Below are 16,534 nucleotides of genomic sequence, written 5' to 3' on the forward strand. Positions count from 1 at the left end.
CTTGCAACTGAGGTAGGACAGGTTTGCATGGCAATTTGCATTGGTAGACGTTGCCACACCGATTAGCATTTGTAGATGTTTACTTAAAAGAGTGACCAAAATTCTGACAACAGGAAATGAAATGTTTGAACAAGAATCAGGTGGGACAAGCAATATTTTCAACAACGTATTTTAACATAAATGAGAATCACATTAGACAAGAAAGCACATGTGGAGAAACAACAAATAGCCTTGATGGGTTGCAAGCCCATGCTTGTGCTGCAGTATTCTCTCACTGTTTGTTTCTACTTCAAACCTACAGGAAAGAGCAGTCACAGTTAAGTCACACGAGATGTGCCTTTAAGAAGGATTTATTCTGTCATGTTTCAGTTGAAAGCAAATGTTGTACACTTCGAGCCAACTGTCTGCCCTGAGCCCAGTAAGCTTTGGTTTTGTTTGAAGTTGGAACAATAGAAGCAGCTCGAAGGGGTGGGATCAAGCTCCTATAGAACCAGGACTTTAGTTTTAGCTTTCAGTAGTTGCTGGAGAGTAGAAGCTGGGTATAGAAGCTGTGATTTCTCTCTCTGTTACAGCTAAAAACTTGGGTTCTCTTCCTATTGCTAAAATTGTAACCTACTTTCCAGAATTGCTTTTGTCAAGTGAAATAACTCCGCAGAGGCTGGTATCCTGTTACCAGGTTGCCCTTTATTTACATGTGGAGAGTCTTTGACACTACTCTGTCTCTTGCAGAGTGTTAGATAAATAGAATAGAATCCCTACACTGTGGAAACAGGCCCTTCAGCCCAGCAAGTCCACACCCAGACCCATTCCCTTACCCTTTTACTCTACGTTTACCCCTGACTAATGCACTTAACCGACACATCCCTGAACACTATGGGCAATTTAGCATGGCCAATTCATCGAACCTGCACATTTTTAGATTGTGGGAGGAAACTGGAACACCCAGAGGAAACTCACGCAGACACCGTGAGAATCTGCAAACTCCACATAGACAGATGCTCGAGGCCGAAATCAAACCTGGGTCCCTGGCGCTGTGAGGCAGCAGTGCTAACCACTGAGCCACTGTGCTGTCCTTCTTATGTTTTTATCTATCAGCCAGGGCTCCGTGATTGAACCAAACTAACAGCCCCAAACAGGGGACGCATATTCTATGCGGTCTATCTGGCTGACTACGTACAATCATTACACAAAAGATGTGTTTATAGGATGGTACTATCTTGGAACAATTGCTGCTTAGAAGTTAAATAATCTATTATTCTGCTAAGTTTTCCAATTAAGTTAATTTATTCCAATTCTTCTTTCTTTTATTTAAATTTTAACTATTGTGTAAAAATAAAGTGTGTTTTGCTTCAAGCTGATAGTTTGTTGCATCAGGAACACAATATCTTACACTTGTCTTTAAAAATAAGAAAAAGTTCGGCTCTACGCTATCTCCTTAATATAGTTTGAAGGGGTTTGGCCTGGTCCCTAACAAACTGGGGGATTGTCCAGGACCAAACTCAAAAGTCGGATTTAAAGTTATTGGACTCAAAGACAATGACTGTTGGTGTTCTCCTATCTGCATTTGGTTGGTTTAAACAGAGTGTGCCTTGTGTAATACTGGCTCCTTCAATCACTAAGAGTTTCCTAGGGATGGAATAAGTCACTTCAGGATTTTACAGTAAGTGAGAAGCCAAAGCTTTTTAAATTGGCAGACAAGCTGGAGTTTGGGTTGCCTTTGTCTGTTTCTGTGTGAAAAGTAGGGGTAATTGCAGTAATAGCTCAACATTTAAGATTGCCAGAAATGCATTGGGAATCTTTGAAAATGACTAAACTTCAATTGCAGATGAAGCAGTTTGAATTAGAGGGAATGAGAAGGAAAACAGACAAAAGAAAGAATAGCCCTGGCAGAGCAAGCAGAAAGTGAAAAGGAAATGAAATGGTTTGAATTATGATTAAAAACAGAAGATAGGGAGAAAGAGAGCGTTTTTGAACTTCAGAGGTTGGAACTGAAAGTGCAGTTATTGTGGTAGTATCACTGGATTAGTTATAAAGTCATACAGTCATAGAGCTGTACAGCATGGAAACATGATCTTCAGTCCAACTCGTCTATGCCAACCAGATGTTCTAACCTAATCTAGTCCCATTTGCCAGCACTCAGCCCTTATCCCTCTAAACCCTTCCTATTCATATACCCTTCCAGATGCCTTTTAAATGTTGTAATTGTATCAGCCTCAACCGCTTCCTCTGGCAGCTCATTCCATACACACACCACTCTCTGCATGAAAAAGTTGCCCCTTTGGTCCCTTTTATATCTTGCCCCTCTCAACCTAAGTCTATGCCCTCTAGTTCTGGACTCCCGACCTCAGGGAAAGACATTGTCTATTTAACCTATCCATGCCCATGATGATTATATAAACCTCTATGAGGTCACCCCTTAGTCTCCGACACTCCAGGGAAAACAGCCCCAGCCTACTCAGCCTCTACCTATAGCTCAAATCCTCCAAACCTGGCAACATCCTTGTAAATCTTTTCTGAATCCTTTCAAGTTTCACAACGTCCTTCCAATAGAAAGGAGACCAGAACAGCACACAATATTCCAACAGTGGCCTAACCAATGTCCTGTACAGCCACAACATGACCTCCCAATCCTATACTCAGTGCTCTGACCAATAAAGGAAAGCATACCAAATGCCTTCTTCACTATCCTATCCAACTGCAACTTTACTTTCAAGGAACTATGAACCTGCACTCAAAGGCCTTTTTGTTCAGCAGCATCCCTAGGACCTTAGCATTGAGTGTATAAGTCCTCCAAAACGTTACCCAGAGACCCCAGACTCAGGCAGCTGTTGGAGCTTAACTTCAAATTTAAATTCAATAAAAGTTAGTACAACAGTGACCAGGCAACACAGGTCATAGAAAACTGTTTGTTTCAGTAATACCATTTTGGGAAGAAAATCAGGCAGCAATATGGTTGACCCCTGAATGTCCTTGGAATAGCTTAGCAAGCCACCGAGGTGTATCAAACTGCTGCAAAGTCGAAAGAAGAAGCTTGTGTTTTCTATGGCAACACACAGGTCTAACAGATAATACCTGTGCCATGTAAGACAATGGCCATCTCCAGCATTTAACCATTTGCCTTTGACATTCAATGGTATTACCAACCCTCACTATCACCATTCTGGAAAGTACCCTTAACCAGAAGCTGAACTGCACCAGCTGGATAAAAACTACAACTTCAAGGGAAGGTCAGAAAGTCAGAATTTTGTGGAAAATGATTCACCTCATGACTCCCAAAAGCCTGTCCACCATCAACAAGACATGATATTACAATCGTTTTTAGAAATTTGAATTTGGTTAATTTTGTACACAACGAGCCTGTCTCAGTGCTGTTTTGGTCTACACTGAGCTGCTGATTGGAAAATTTTTAAACTTCTATCAGAAGTGTCACTTCTCTTTAAGTTAGCAATTCATTTAAAACTTATTTTAACTTGGATGTCAAGTTTTCTTCCAGCCTTTAAACAGGGTATGTGCACGATTCCTGAGAGCAGCTTCAGCTAGATAACGAGATGGTTGGTAAATTCTAATTTTAGAATTGAATTGTTTTTGACAGAGCCTGAAAGAGGCATTGCTAACTAATTTGGCTTGAGCAATGATTTTTCTGCACAGTGTGTGAATGCAGAATTTCATGAGCAAGGGAGTTCAGTGAGGTGAAGATAGATGGATACACTCCTCTCTTTCTTCCTTTTTCAGCCTTCAGTAATTACCTCTTACTTTGGCACGGGGTAGAAGTTCTTTAGTGAGTAACTGGTAAATTATTCTACTTGTTCTAATTGTAATCATTAGTTGTTAAAGTTACAGTTTGGTAAGTTTGCTCAGCTGCGTGGAATGTACACCCTATGGTGTATGGAAATTCACGAATGCATCAGATAGACTCACTACAGTGTGGAAACAGGCGCTTTGGCCCAACAGGTCCACAACAGCTCTCCAAAGTGTAACCCACCCAGACCCATTCTCTTACCCTATTATTCTACATTTATCCCTGACTAATGTACCTAACCTATACATCTCGGAACACTATGGACAATTTATCATAGCCATTTCACCAAACCTGCACATCGTTGGATTGTGGGAGGAAACTGGAGCACCCAGAAGAAACACTCGCAGACACAGGGAGAATGTGCAAACTCCACACAGACAGTCGCCCGAGGCTGGAATTGAACCTGGGTCCCTGGCACTGTGAGGCAGCAATGCTAAGCACCAAGATACTGCGCTGCCCCTATGTCCTAGACAAGCACACCTACTGGAAGTGTCACTGGCTATATAAGTTTCAGCTCTGGAATTCAGACTGCTAGCAGCAGCTGGAGAAATTATTGTGCTTCAGCTGTGGATGGCACGGTGGCTCAGTGGTTTGCACTGCTGTCGCACGGCACCAGAGACCCAGGTTCGATTCCAGCCTTGGGTGACTGTTTGTGTTGAGTTTGCACATTCTCCCCGTGTCTGTGTGAGTTTCCTCTGGGTACTGTGGTTTCCTACCACAGTCCAAAGATATGCAAGTTTGGCCATGCTAAACTACCCATCGTCTTCAGGGATGATGTAGGTTAGGTGCGATGCAGAAATCAGGGATAATATAGGGTAGGGGAATGGGTCTCCAGAGGATCAGTGTGGACTTCTAGAGCTGAAGAGCCTGTTTCCACAGTGTAGGGATTCTATAATTCTATTTTAAAAATTCTGTGAGGTGCAGTGACTTCATGGACAGAATGCTTGACGTGGTGGCCATATAACATTTCAGGAGTACTGAAGGAAGGGTGACTGCCAAGTAATCTAGCAGAAATGATGAGAAATGCAGAAGTCTATCTTGCATGCTAATCTGTTGCCTCAGAGGAGCACAATGAGGTCAGGTCTGTGGCAACGTGGGTGACACATCCGTACAGGAAGGAAGGAATGAGTGTAGAGAAACAATAGTAATAAGGGTTTCCACAGTCATTGAATAGGCATACATCTCCATGGCGGTAATTGTGACTCCAGGTTGGTGTTATCTCTCTGATGCCAAGATCGAGGATGTGATAGAGTGGCTGCAGAACATTTGATTTGGAAAGGAATTAAAGAGCAGGACCTCAAGAAGTGTAATTTCCAAATTACTGCTAGTGCCATCTGTTACTGAGCATAGGAGCAGGAGGATTGAACACATAGCTGCAGAATTGGTCTAGGTGGGAGAACACAGATTTCTGAAACATTTGGATTGATTCTGGTGCCAGTGGGGCATGTACATGCTGAACATTAAAAATCTTTGATAAAATGTTGATACTATTCTCAAGGCCTCACTGGTGAAGTGCAGCATTCCCACAGACACCTGGAAATCATTGGCCTGAGGTTGTCCAAAGTGGAGGGGGTGCATTCAGGAAGGCAAAAGTGAGGACTGCAGGTACTGGAGATGAGAGTTGAGAGTGTGCTGCTGGAAAAGCACAGCAGGTGAGGCAGCATCCGAGGAGCGGATGAGTTGACGTTTTGGGCAAAAGTCCTTTGCTGCTGCTTCGACTCTGCTGCTCCTCAGATGCCTCCTGACCTACTGTGTTTTTCCAGCACCACACCATGGACGCATTCAGGAAGGCGTCAAGCATCTCGAGAGTTGCCATCGGGGAAAAGCATAAGCCAGGCAAAAACAGCGAGAGGAGCACATTACCACACCAATGCCACACCCAACCCTTCCTCCGACCATCAAATGCCCCAAGCTTAACAGAGCCACATCCGTCAGTACAGCCACCCACAGACTCACCCTGAGAGTGGAAGAGAGTCATCCTCGTCTGATGACTTTAAAATGTGGAATGGTACATAGGCAATGGATAGATTTTAAATGTTTCTTACATAGTTTACGGCAACGAGACATTCCTTCAAGGCATGAAACCTCTAAAATCAACTGTGGCTAACAAAGAAAGTTAAGGATTATATGAAGTGAAAAAAAATGACATATAAAGTTACCAGAAATAGAGGCAAAATTAGTGTTTGGGAGAATTTCAGAATGCAGGAAAGGAAGACCAAAGTACTGATAAAGATAGGGGGAATACAATATAAATGTAAAGTACCAAAAAATGTAAAAAAAAAAATTCCCTTCTACGGGCATATGAAAAATTAACACTGAATGTGACATAATCCTGATAAAAAGGCAAGGTACAGATTTGATAACTCGAGAATTTGTGGATGAACAGATCTAAAGAACTGTCAATTATGTCACATCAAAAACTTCACAAGACAGAAAATCCTATCAGAACTAAACTTCAGGACTCTTCAGCAGCAGAACTCTCGAGAACTGTAGTGCAGAAGGATAAAACCTTGGTCATCCAGAAACAGACACTGTTGGTTGAAATCACAGCTAAATTCCCCTATTAATCGGACAATAGCTAAGTTGAGTTGTGAGTCTTAATTTGCTTTGTTAAGCTGTCCTGTTTTGGTTGCTACATGCAATAAAGCTGAAGTAATTATGTCAGTCTTTGTTTGAGATTTATTAAAAAGGAGCTGAATTAAAGACAGCTTATGGTAACTTTGGTAAAGATAAAGTTAGCAGAATTTATAATGGGGAATAGAGAAAAGGCAGAGAGGCTAAATAATTATCTGATGTGTGTTTTGCTGAGGAAGATATAGGAGATCACCTAGAATTTGAGATCCAAGGAGCTGGAAGGAATAAAGATCTTTAAAAAAGTTATATTAGGAATAAGATTATATTGACAATGTTTCTGGATTGAAGGTTGAGAAATCCCTGGGACCTGATATTTTACACCTCAGAATGTTGTATTGCAGGTAACTTACCACAAGCTGTCTTTAATTCAGCTACTTATTAAGAAATGTCAGACAATATAACACTTAAACAATTATTTAAACTTTATTGCCTGTAGAAATCAAATTAGGACCCCTCAAGAAAGCAACTTAAGCCTCATAACTCAACTTAGTTATTATTTGATTATTGGTGGAATTTAGCTGCAATTTTAACCAACGGTATCCATTTCTGGATGTCCAAGGTTTGATCCTTCTGCACTATGGCTCTCTAAAGTGCTGTTGCTGGAGAGTCCTGAAGTTGACTTCTTATAGTATTTCCTGTCTTGTGAAGTTTCTGATGTGACATGATTGAAGATTCTTTAGCTCTATTCTTCCACAACTTCTGGATTACACTTCTAGAGTTATCAAGTCTGTAGTTTGCCTTCCTATCAGGATTAGCTTCTCTGTTCCTTGTAATATACAGTGTTAGCTGTCTGTTTTAAATGCAGTTTGTCTAGTTATTAACTCCTTCATCTCAGGATATTCCTTATTCAGACAACCTTCACTGTCCATTTGTCACAAAGCAACAAGTTATGAAGCAGTTGTTACCTCCTCTCTCCTAGGAAGTATTTATGTTCCTTCAACTCCCTCTTCCAAGGGATGTTAATTGGCACATTACTTTTAAGTTCTTTATAACAGGTTCTCCTTATCCTTTTCACCTCCAGAAACAGTTTATTATAGAAAGAGTTAATCCTAATTCTTTCAACCTGTTAAAAGTTAGTAAATATTGCAGTTTACAGTACAACAGCTAGAAAAAGATACCTAAAGAGATAATGGATGCATTGATCATCTTCTAATATTCTATGGATTCTGGAATGGTTCCTGCATATGAAAATTCAGCAAATGCCATCACACTATATAAGAAGGAAGAAAGAGAGAAAATCGAGAAGTATAGATGTGTTGTATGACAATACTATGGCTTTTTAAGAGGTATATTTTGTCCTGTTTTGTTTTATGAAGAAAGGTTGAGACAGGTGATGAGACGTTTACTCAAAGCCAATAGAGTAAATAGCTTCTGAGTCCTTGGGGTTTTAAAAAAAAATTGAAACATTAGCAGCAGCCTGAATGGGTGCCTGTGGGTCAAGCTCCCACAGAATTAGGATTTTTACTTTTAGCTTTCAGCAGGTGCTGGGTCTTGAAGCTGGATGGAAATGCTCTTATTCCTCCGTCTCGGTTACAGCTAAAAGCTGGGCTTCCCTTCCTGCTGCTAGAATTGCATGTGAGACAATCTATCTTACTGACTTTGCCTTTGCCAAGGGTGTGTTTATGGGATCTTACTATATTGGAACTGTTAATTAGTAGTAATTCACACATACACACACCACACACACACATATATAAAACTTTATTCAGCATTTTGATAGTTAGAGTTAAGCCAATTCTTTAATTTTTATTTTGTCTGTTGTCACAAAGCTGGTCCCTTTTTTTTCTAAAAGCTGTTCCTTTTCTCGAGGATACTATTGAAGAATTGAGCCCAATGGATCAGAGACCACAGAAATCGTAGTGAAATTGATAATTATACAAAGTGATATAATGGAAGAGAAATTAACCAGGCTAACACAGAACTGATTCTCTGCACAGATGGCCAACTGCTCTTCCCCGAACAGAAGTGTAGGCATATATCTTTATGTGGGTACAACACAAAGGTGATACTTGTAATGCAGTTACAGTACAATGGTGAAAATCGTAAAGGGATTAAAACAAGAATAAACAGAATGGTAGCTGGAAATGTGTTGCTGGAAAAGCGCAGCAGGTCAGGCAGCATCCAGGGAACAGGAGAATCGACGTTTCGGGCATAAGCCCTTCTTCAGGAATGGCCGAAACGTCGATTCTCCTGTTCCCTGGATGCTGCCTGACCTGCTGCGCTTTTCCAGCAACACATTTCCAGCTCTGATCTCCAGCATCTGCAGACCTCACTTTCTCCCTAAACAGAATGGTAATTAATCAAGTATCTGGTAGTAGCAATTCATTTGTAATTGACACAGGAGATTCCAGCCATCTCTGTGAGTGAATGGGAATGTCTTCTGGAAGATTCTTTGTTGTAAGTCCCATCCTTATCTCCTGGCAATTATTCTCCTGGCATCCAGGTCTGAGCATTGGGTTCCTCCTGCGAGCGAATTCTTCCGGGGCCTCTCGGTCTGCCTTTTTTTTTGCGGTATTGGTTTCAATGGGGAATGAGCCTGCCCTTAGGGTGTTGAAACTGCAGTGCTCATCAGGCTGGGACCTGATTGTGAAAAGCTATTTTAGGGAGTGTCTAGGAAGGGGCTTGGCCATGTCTGATTTTTTTATGTTAGGCTGTTTGGTCAAGATTGGAGCATTCTGAGTAGTTTCTGTATATATTGGCAGGCTTGATTTCTGTGTTTTGCAGGCCAGCTTCTGTGTTTTTTTTAATGTTGCTATGCTGTGAGTGAGCAGCACTGGGTAGTGACAATGTGGGTTTTGTTGATTGAAACGAAACTTGTAGGTAGGGCGAGGGAGATATTTGCGTCACTATCAGAGGAGGTATCTGGGGAGTACAAGGAGGTGAAAAAAGCCATTTTAAGTGCATATGAGCTTATACCAGAAGCCTATAGACAACATTTCAGGAATCTAAGGAGGGACCCTGTTCAAACCGATATTGAGTTTGAAGGGATCAAACAGAATAATTTTGATAGATGGATAAGAGCTTTAAAAATCAAGCAAACCTATGATGCCCTTAGAGAGGTAATTATTTTGGAGCAATTCAAAAATTCACTGCCTGAAGTAGTGCAAACTCATATGGAAGAGCAGAGAGTTAAAGTCAAGTGGCTGATGATTTTGAGCTGGTCCATAAAACATGGTTTGGCTTCCAGAATCAATTTCAGTTCATGAGGGATAGAAATTGGGGCAAAGAGAAATTCTCACTGGGAAGGGAAATGTAGATCTCAGTGAAGACCATAAGGATAACTTACCACAGGATAAAAAAAGAAACCCTTGAGGGGGACAGAGAAGTTGAAAAGCTCCAGTGTTTTCATTGTAATAAAGTGAGACACATGAAATCACAGTGTTGGTGGGCTGGGAGAAAGCCAGATATAGAAAAACCAGACAAGCCTGGAAGTTTTGTTGGACGAGTAACAAAATGCATAAGGGAAGTTAGACAACTGCCTCAGAGTGTACAAGATGATCAGAAGAGGTAAAAACAATGACTGCAGATGCTGGAAACCAGATTCCGGATTAGTGGTGCGGGAAGAGCACAGCAGTTCAGGCAGCATCCAAGGAGCTTCGAAATCGACGTTTCGGGCAAAAGTCCGATGAAGGGCTTTTCTGATGAAGGGCTTTTGCCCGAAATGTCGATTTAGAAGCTCCTTGGATGCTGCCTGAACTGCTGTGCTCTTCCGCACCACTAATCCAGAAAGATGATCAGAAGTTGATTAAGGGGAAGTGCCAGATCTGCTTAAAAAATACACAGACAAGGGTTAAGTTTATTCATATAGGCCAAGAGCAGTAGGGAAGGAAGTAGCAATATTAAAGGACACAGGTTCCTCTGAGTCTGTAATGCTGAAGGATGAGGAGATATGTCCTCCTGAGGGGCTATGGCCAGAGAAGGTACATGGTGAGACAAAAAGTGCTCAATTATGTAAAGTGAGGTTAGAGAGTCCAGAGAAGAGTGGGAAATTTGTGGTAGGGGTCCTGGACAAACTCTCAGCTCTAGGAATACAATTTGTCCTTGCAAATGATGTAACTGATTCATCAGTAGGCGTGCTGCCTACTCTAGTTGAAAAGCAAGTGGAGACACAGGCAACTGAAGACAAGAAGGATGTTTATCCAGGAATTTTCCCTGATTGTGTGGTCACAAGATCACAGAGGCACAATGTTGAAGCAGGAGAGATCAAAATGCACAGGTACGGAAGCTGACATAGCTTCATGCAAAACCTTTTTTGATCAGATGAGTGGAACAGAGCAGGAGCAAATAGATAAACATGCAAGTATCTTTCATTCTGCTAAGCTGATCAAGTTACAGCAGAAAGATTAAATTGAATTAAATTTATTGTCATGTGTACCGAGGCACAGTGAAAAGCTTTGACTTGCGAGCAATACAGGCAGATCACATAGTTAAGTAGCATAGCTAGGTAAATAATAGTTAAACAGTGGCAAAAACAAAAACACAGGTGAATGTTAAGAGTTTGTGAGTCCATTCAGTATTCTAACAGCAGTAGGGTAGAAACTGTTTCGAAACCGGCTGGTGCATGTGTTCAAGCTTCTGTACCTTCTCCCCGATGGTAGAAGTTGTAGAAAAACATTGCCAGGGTGGGATGGATCTTTGAGAATACTGGCAGCCTTTCCTTGACAGCCGGCCGAGTAGATGGATTCTATAGATGGGAGGTTGACCTTTGTGATTTTCCGGGCCGAGTTCACCACTCTCTGTAACCACCTCTGATCTTGAATGGTACAGTTGCCATATCAGGTACTGATACATCCAGACAGAATGCTCTCGATGGCGCACCTATAAAAGTTCACAAGGGTATTCGCCGTCATGCCAAATTTCCTCAGCTGCCTGAGGATGAAGAGACTTTGTTGGGCCTTTGTAACCAGTGCGTCCATCTGAAGAGTCCAAGAAAGCTTGTTGTGGATGACCACTCCCAGGAGCTTGACACTCTTCACTTGTTTCACCTCTGTGCTGTTAACGTGTAGGGGGCATGAGTAACATCCCGCCAAAAGTCAATAATGAGTTCCTTGGTTTTGCCAGCATTGAGAGCTAGATTGTGCTCAGTGCACCATTTTCCAGATCTCCTACTACCCGTCTGTAGTCTGTATCCATGTGGATAAGCACATGAATAATAATGGGATAGTGTAGGAGGGTGAGTTTAGATGAGTTCACAGGGCAGCTCAACATCAAGGGCCCAAGGGCCTGTTCTGCGCTGTATTGTTCTATGTTCTATGTCCTATGTTTCGTCGCCATCTGAGATTCAACCAACAATGGTAGTGTCATTAGCGAACTTGTAAATGGCATTAGTCTGGTATTTGGCGATGCAGTCATGGGTATACAGCAAGTACACTAGGGGCCTGATACGCACCCTTGGGGGGCTCCAATGTTGAGTGTTAGTGAGGATGAAATATTGTCCCCAATCTTCACTGATTGTAGCCAGTGGGTCAGGAAACTGAGGATCCAGTTGCAGAGAGTAGGGCTTAGTCTGCGATCACTAAGTTTAGTAATCAGTCTCGAGGGGATAATAGTGTTAAAGGCTGAACTGTAGTCAATGAGTAGGATTCTTACATAGCTGCTCTTGCTGTCAAGATGTTCTAGGGAGAAGTGAAGGGCAAGTGATATGGCATCTGATGTGGATCTATTGGTCCGATAGGCAAACTGGAGTGGGTCAAGAGTAGTGGGGAGGCTGGAGTTGATTAATGCCATGACCAGCCTTTCAAAGCACTTCATGACCACCAAAGTTAGGGCCACTGGGCAGTAGTCATTGAGACATGCTGCATGAGCCTTCTTAGGCACAGAGATAGTGTTGGCCCTCTTGAAACAGGCAGGGACAGTGGCTTGTTGCAGGGAGAGGTTGAAGATGTCCAATAAGACTTCTGCCAGTTGATCTGCGCATGCTCTGAGTGTACGGCCTGGTACTCAGTCTGGTCCCATCGCTTTCCTTGGATTCATGCAAAGGAAAACCGATCTGACCTCTGATGCAGTGACTGTTGGGATAGGTTTTTCAGCACTTGTTGGATTAGGTGTTACCTCTCCACCGAAATACTGCTCAAAGTGAGCATAGAAGGCACTGAGATGATCTGGGAGGGATTTGTCATCATCTGCTATCTTGCACTGTCTCCTTTTATAACCTGTGATATCATTTAGTCCTTGCCATAGTCACCAGGTGTCTGTCTGAATCTCTAGTTTGGATCAGTATTGGTCCTTGGCTGTCTTAATGGCTCTGAGAAGGTCATACTTGGATTCCTTATATTTGAGTGAGTCTCCTGATCTGAAGACCTCACGCCTGGTTTTTAGCAGGTTCTGTATGTCCTGAATTCATCCAGGATTTCCTGTTGGGGAACAGCTGGATTGACTTCTTCGGAATGCAGTCCTCCACACACTTACTGATAAAGTCTGTGATGGTGGTGGCGTACTTGTCCAAGGTACCTGTGGACTGTTTGAACACGGCCCAATCAGCCAATTCCAGACAGCACCGGAGTTGATCCTCTGCCTCCTCCGACCGGCACTGGACCTGTATCCACAAGGGGGTCTCCTCCTCGAGCTTTTGCCTGTAAGCCGGGAGAAGGAACACGGCATTGTGGTCAGAGTTACCAAAATGAGGGGGGGAGATAGAGTGGTAGGCATCCTACAATGGTGTAACAGTGGTCTAAAATGTTTGGACCCCAGGTGAGGGAGGTAATGTTCTGGTGGTACTTGGGCAATACCTTCTGTAGATTGGCTTAGACGAGGAATTAAAACAGCTGTATCAAAAAGTATGGTCAGAGAAGGAGAGTGAATGCATCCCTGTGTGTTATTACTTAACAAATGATGTCTTAATGAGGAAATGGAGACAATCACACATTCAAGCAGATGAGAAATGGGCATAAATTCATCAAATTGCTTTGCCAGTAGGGTATAGGATGGAGGTGCTGCGAGTGGTGCATGAGCTACTAGTTGGAGGTCATTTATAAGTGAGGAAAACACAGGCTAAAACACAAAGACATTTTTACTGGCTTGGATTACAAAAGGGTGTTGTTGAATTTTGCCTAATGTGTCATACATGCCGGCTAATCGGAAAACCATAGGCACTAATAAAACCTACACCTTTAAAACCTATTCCAGCATTTGAGGAACCTTTCACAAGAGTCTTGATTGATTGCATGGGTCCCCTACCTCAAACAAAAAGTGGGAATAAGTATTTATTCCCAATAATGGATATGTCGACTAGATTTTCAGATGCAATCCCATTACGCAACATCACAGCTAAAAAGGTTGTAGAAGATATCCTTAAATTATTTACGAGATACAGACTGCCAATAGAGATCCAGTCAGATCAAGGATCAAACTTCACATCCGAACTATTCAAGGAGGTTATGGATAACTTGGGAATAAAGCAATTCAAATCTACTGTGTACCATTCAGAATCACAGGGAGCACTAGAGAGATGTCATCAAACACTGTAGACCATGTGAAGGGCATATGGTCAGGATTATCCAGATGATTGGGATAAGGGAGTTCTATTTGTACTTTTTGCGATCAGAGATGCACTGAATGAATTGACTAACTTTTGTCTATTTGAATTAATTTTTGGTCATGAAGTGAGAGGACCATTAAAATTGATTAAGGAGAAATGAATAAGTCAGAATTCAGAGATCATCTATTTGGACTATATCTCAAATTTTAGAGAACGATTAAATAGAACTGGATGGTTGGCTAGGCAGCAGTTAAAAGTTTCACAGCATACAATGAAACAGGAAGCAGATAAGAAATCACAAATTTGCAATTTGGCAATTGGGGATAAGGTATTGGTGTTACTTCCAGTAACAGATGAGCCTTTAAAAGCAAGGTTTAGTGGACCTTATGAAACTGAGTGAGGTGAACTACTTGATAAGGACTTCAGACAGGAAGAAATCTCACAGAGTGTGTCATGTGAATGTGCTCAAAAGGTATTTTGATAGGGAAGGAAAGCAAGAGGAGAAGGTGTTAATGATTACAGCACAGAAGGAAGAACCATGTTCAGAGAATTCTGAATTGGACATTCCTCAAATCAAATTAGACAATGAGGAAGTTGTCAAAAATTGGGATAAATTATTGAGTTACCTTCCGCAAGAAAATCGAAATGACCTGAAAGAGTTATTATTATCACATGGGGAGATACACGGAAATAACCTGGGAAACATTACCTAATTGTGCATGATGTAGATATAGGAGACACTGTTCCGATTAAGCAATATCCTTATTGGTTTAACCTCTAAAGTTGGCACAGGTTCAGAAGGAGATAGAGCTCATGATCCAAGATGGCATAATCAAAGTGGGTTAGAGTGATGGAGCTCACCCATAGTCATGGTGCCAAAACCAGATGGTACCCAATGGTTATGTGTGGACTATTGCAAAGTCAACACCGTTACAAAGACTGATGCATATCCAAATCATATCCTTCCTGTTGGTGGACCGTGTCGAAAAGTGAGACAAGCAACTGACATTTCTAAGTTGGACTTGCTCAGAGGCTACTGGCAAGTACCTCAGTCAGAAAGAGCAAAAGCAATTTCAGTCTTTGTACTTTCAAATGGGCGACATCATGACTCAGTGGTTAGCACTGCTGCCTCACAGCAAAAGGGGAGTGGTCAGTTCTCTAACCGAGCAGTTAAGTTCAGAACTCGTTAGGAGTTCAACAGTGAGCTGAGTGGAAACTCTCTCTCTCTCTTTCTGCCCTTATAACTTTAACCTGTCAGCATGTGTTCCTTTTATTTACTGTGTTTTAAGGGGGTTTGCTTATTGGGACTGTTGTGTATATTTGGAATAGCATAATTAAGTCTAATTTGGATAGACGGACTTCTGTAGGGTTTCTTTATTCCGTTCTTTGTGTTTTATTGTGTAATTTTGTGAATACATTTATGTCTGTTTTAAAATCTGGTAGTTAATCTAGCTAACTTAATCCAAGCAATTTTCACTGTACACTTACAGAAACAAATTGCAAAGTTATGTTCTGGGCTGCCTGCTTAAGAATGTTTTGAGTGGTCTGGCTTAGTCCATAACACTGTATTTTAACTGTAGTATAAAAACAAAATGCTTAATAATATGCTTTCTTTCCATACCCTAAGATTCCTTTAGCCCTAAGGAATATATCTAACTCCTTCTTGAAAATTTTCAATGTCTTGGTCTGAACTGTTTTCTGTGACAGAGATTTCCATATACTTACCAGTCTCCTGGTGAAGAAATGTCTCCTCATCTCAGTCCCAAATGGCTTACCCTGGATCCTTAAACTGTGACCCCTGGTTCTCAACTCACCAACCTTTGGGAACATATTTCCTGCCTCTACCTGTCTAGTTAGCCTTATCCAGGAGCATTTGAATACAGAGTGGTGAAGATTTTTTTCAATTGTGTTAGTCAACACTTGGAATAATGTGCACTTTGGACTCCTTACCTTGTTAAGGATATTATTACCAATGAATGTGTGCAACAAACATTCACCATACTTATTGTAGGATGGCAGGACAGCTTTATGAGAAATCTGGAGTTGTTTACTTGAGAGTTTTAAAAATAAGCAGCCTACTTGACAACCACATTCCATAAATAATTTTTTTTTAGAAATCATGTTCTTATGGACAACCAGCAGTGTTAGCACTTGAATATCCACTCAGTTTTTGTAATCTAATTTGCTCTTTATACTGTAACTGCATAAATGAGCTATTTGAAAAGTACTACAATGTAGCCATTATCCTATTACTATGACACGGTAGTTTACTGCGTCACAAACAGTAGCACATATTACAAACATCTGTTTATTCATAAATCATCTCAATCATAAATAAAAGCCTTGAGAGGATATGGCACTCCCGTGGATCCTGAATTGATATGAAAATATTTGCTGACTCACAATATTTGCTCTTGATATACATCGATGGTCAAACTCTTTTCATGAAACATCTGTGTTCAATTCATGGAGGCTTTTTCATTTCTAAGTCTCAACAACAGATGGAAATCAAATGGATTTCCCTGGTGTTACCATCATGTCCAGTAGGTTTTATTAAACATCTGCTGTACGCAGGCTTATCCACTGCAACACCAAGATTTCTGCTCAATAAATAAATAAGCAGC

The 16,534-nt window shown here is 41.4% G+C and overlaps 1 protein-coding gene across 2 annotated transcripts in view; it reads right to left on the bottom strand.

Moving 5' to 3' along the window:
- Positions 1-16,534, bottom strand: part of ccm2l (CCM2 like scaffold protein) — a 118,350-nt gene that overhangs the window by 42,999 nt on the left and 58,817 nt on the right. The window contains exon 12 of one of the 2 annotated variants that reach the window (XR_015759561.1): positions 10,825-13,005. The exons of the other annotated variant lie outside the window; for it this stretch is intronic. The gene's annotated coding sequence lies outside the window, so the exon portion shown is untranslated. Of the gene's footprint in view, positions 1-10,824; positions 13,006-16,534 lie in introns of those variants that run through there. 2 annotated transcript variants of the gene reach the window in all.

The sequence above is a fragment of the Chiloscyllium plagiosum genome, unplaced genomic scaffold (assembly GCF_037043375.1).
Source record: "Chiloscyllium plagiosum isolate Xiang-an unplaced genomic scaffold, Cpla_swu_hap1 HiC_scaffold_15, whole genome shotgun sequence".
NCBI classification, from domain to species: domain Eukaryota; kingdom Metazoa; phylum Chordata; class Chondrichthyes; order Orectolobiformes; family Hemiscylliidae; genus Chiloscyllium; species Chiloscyllium plagiosum.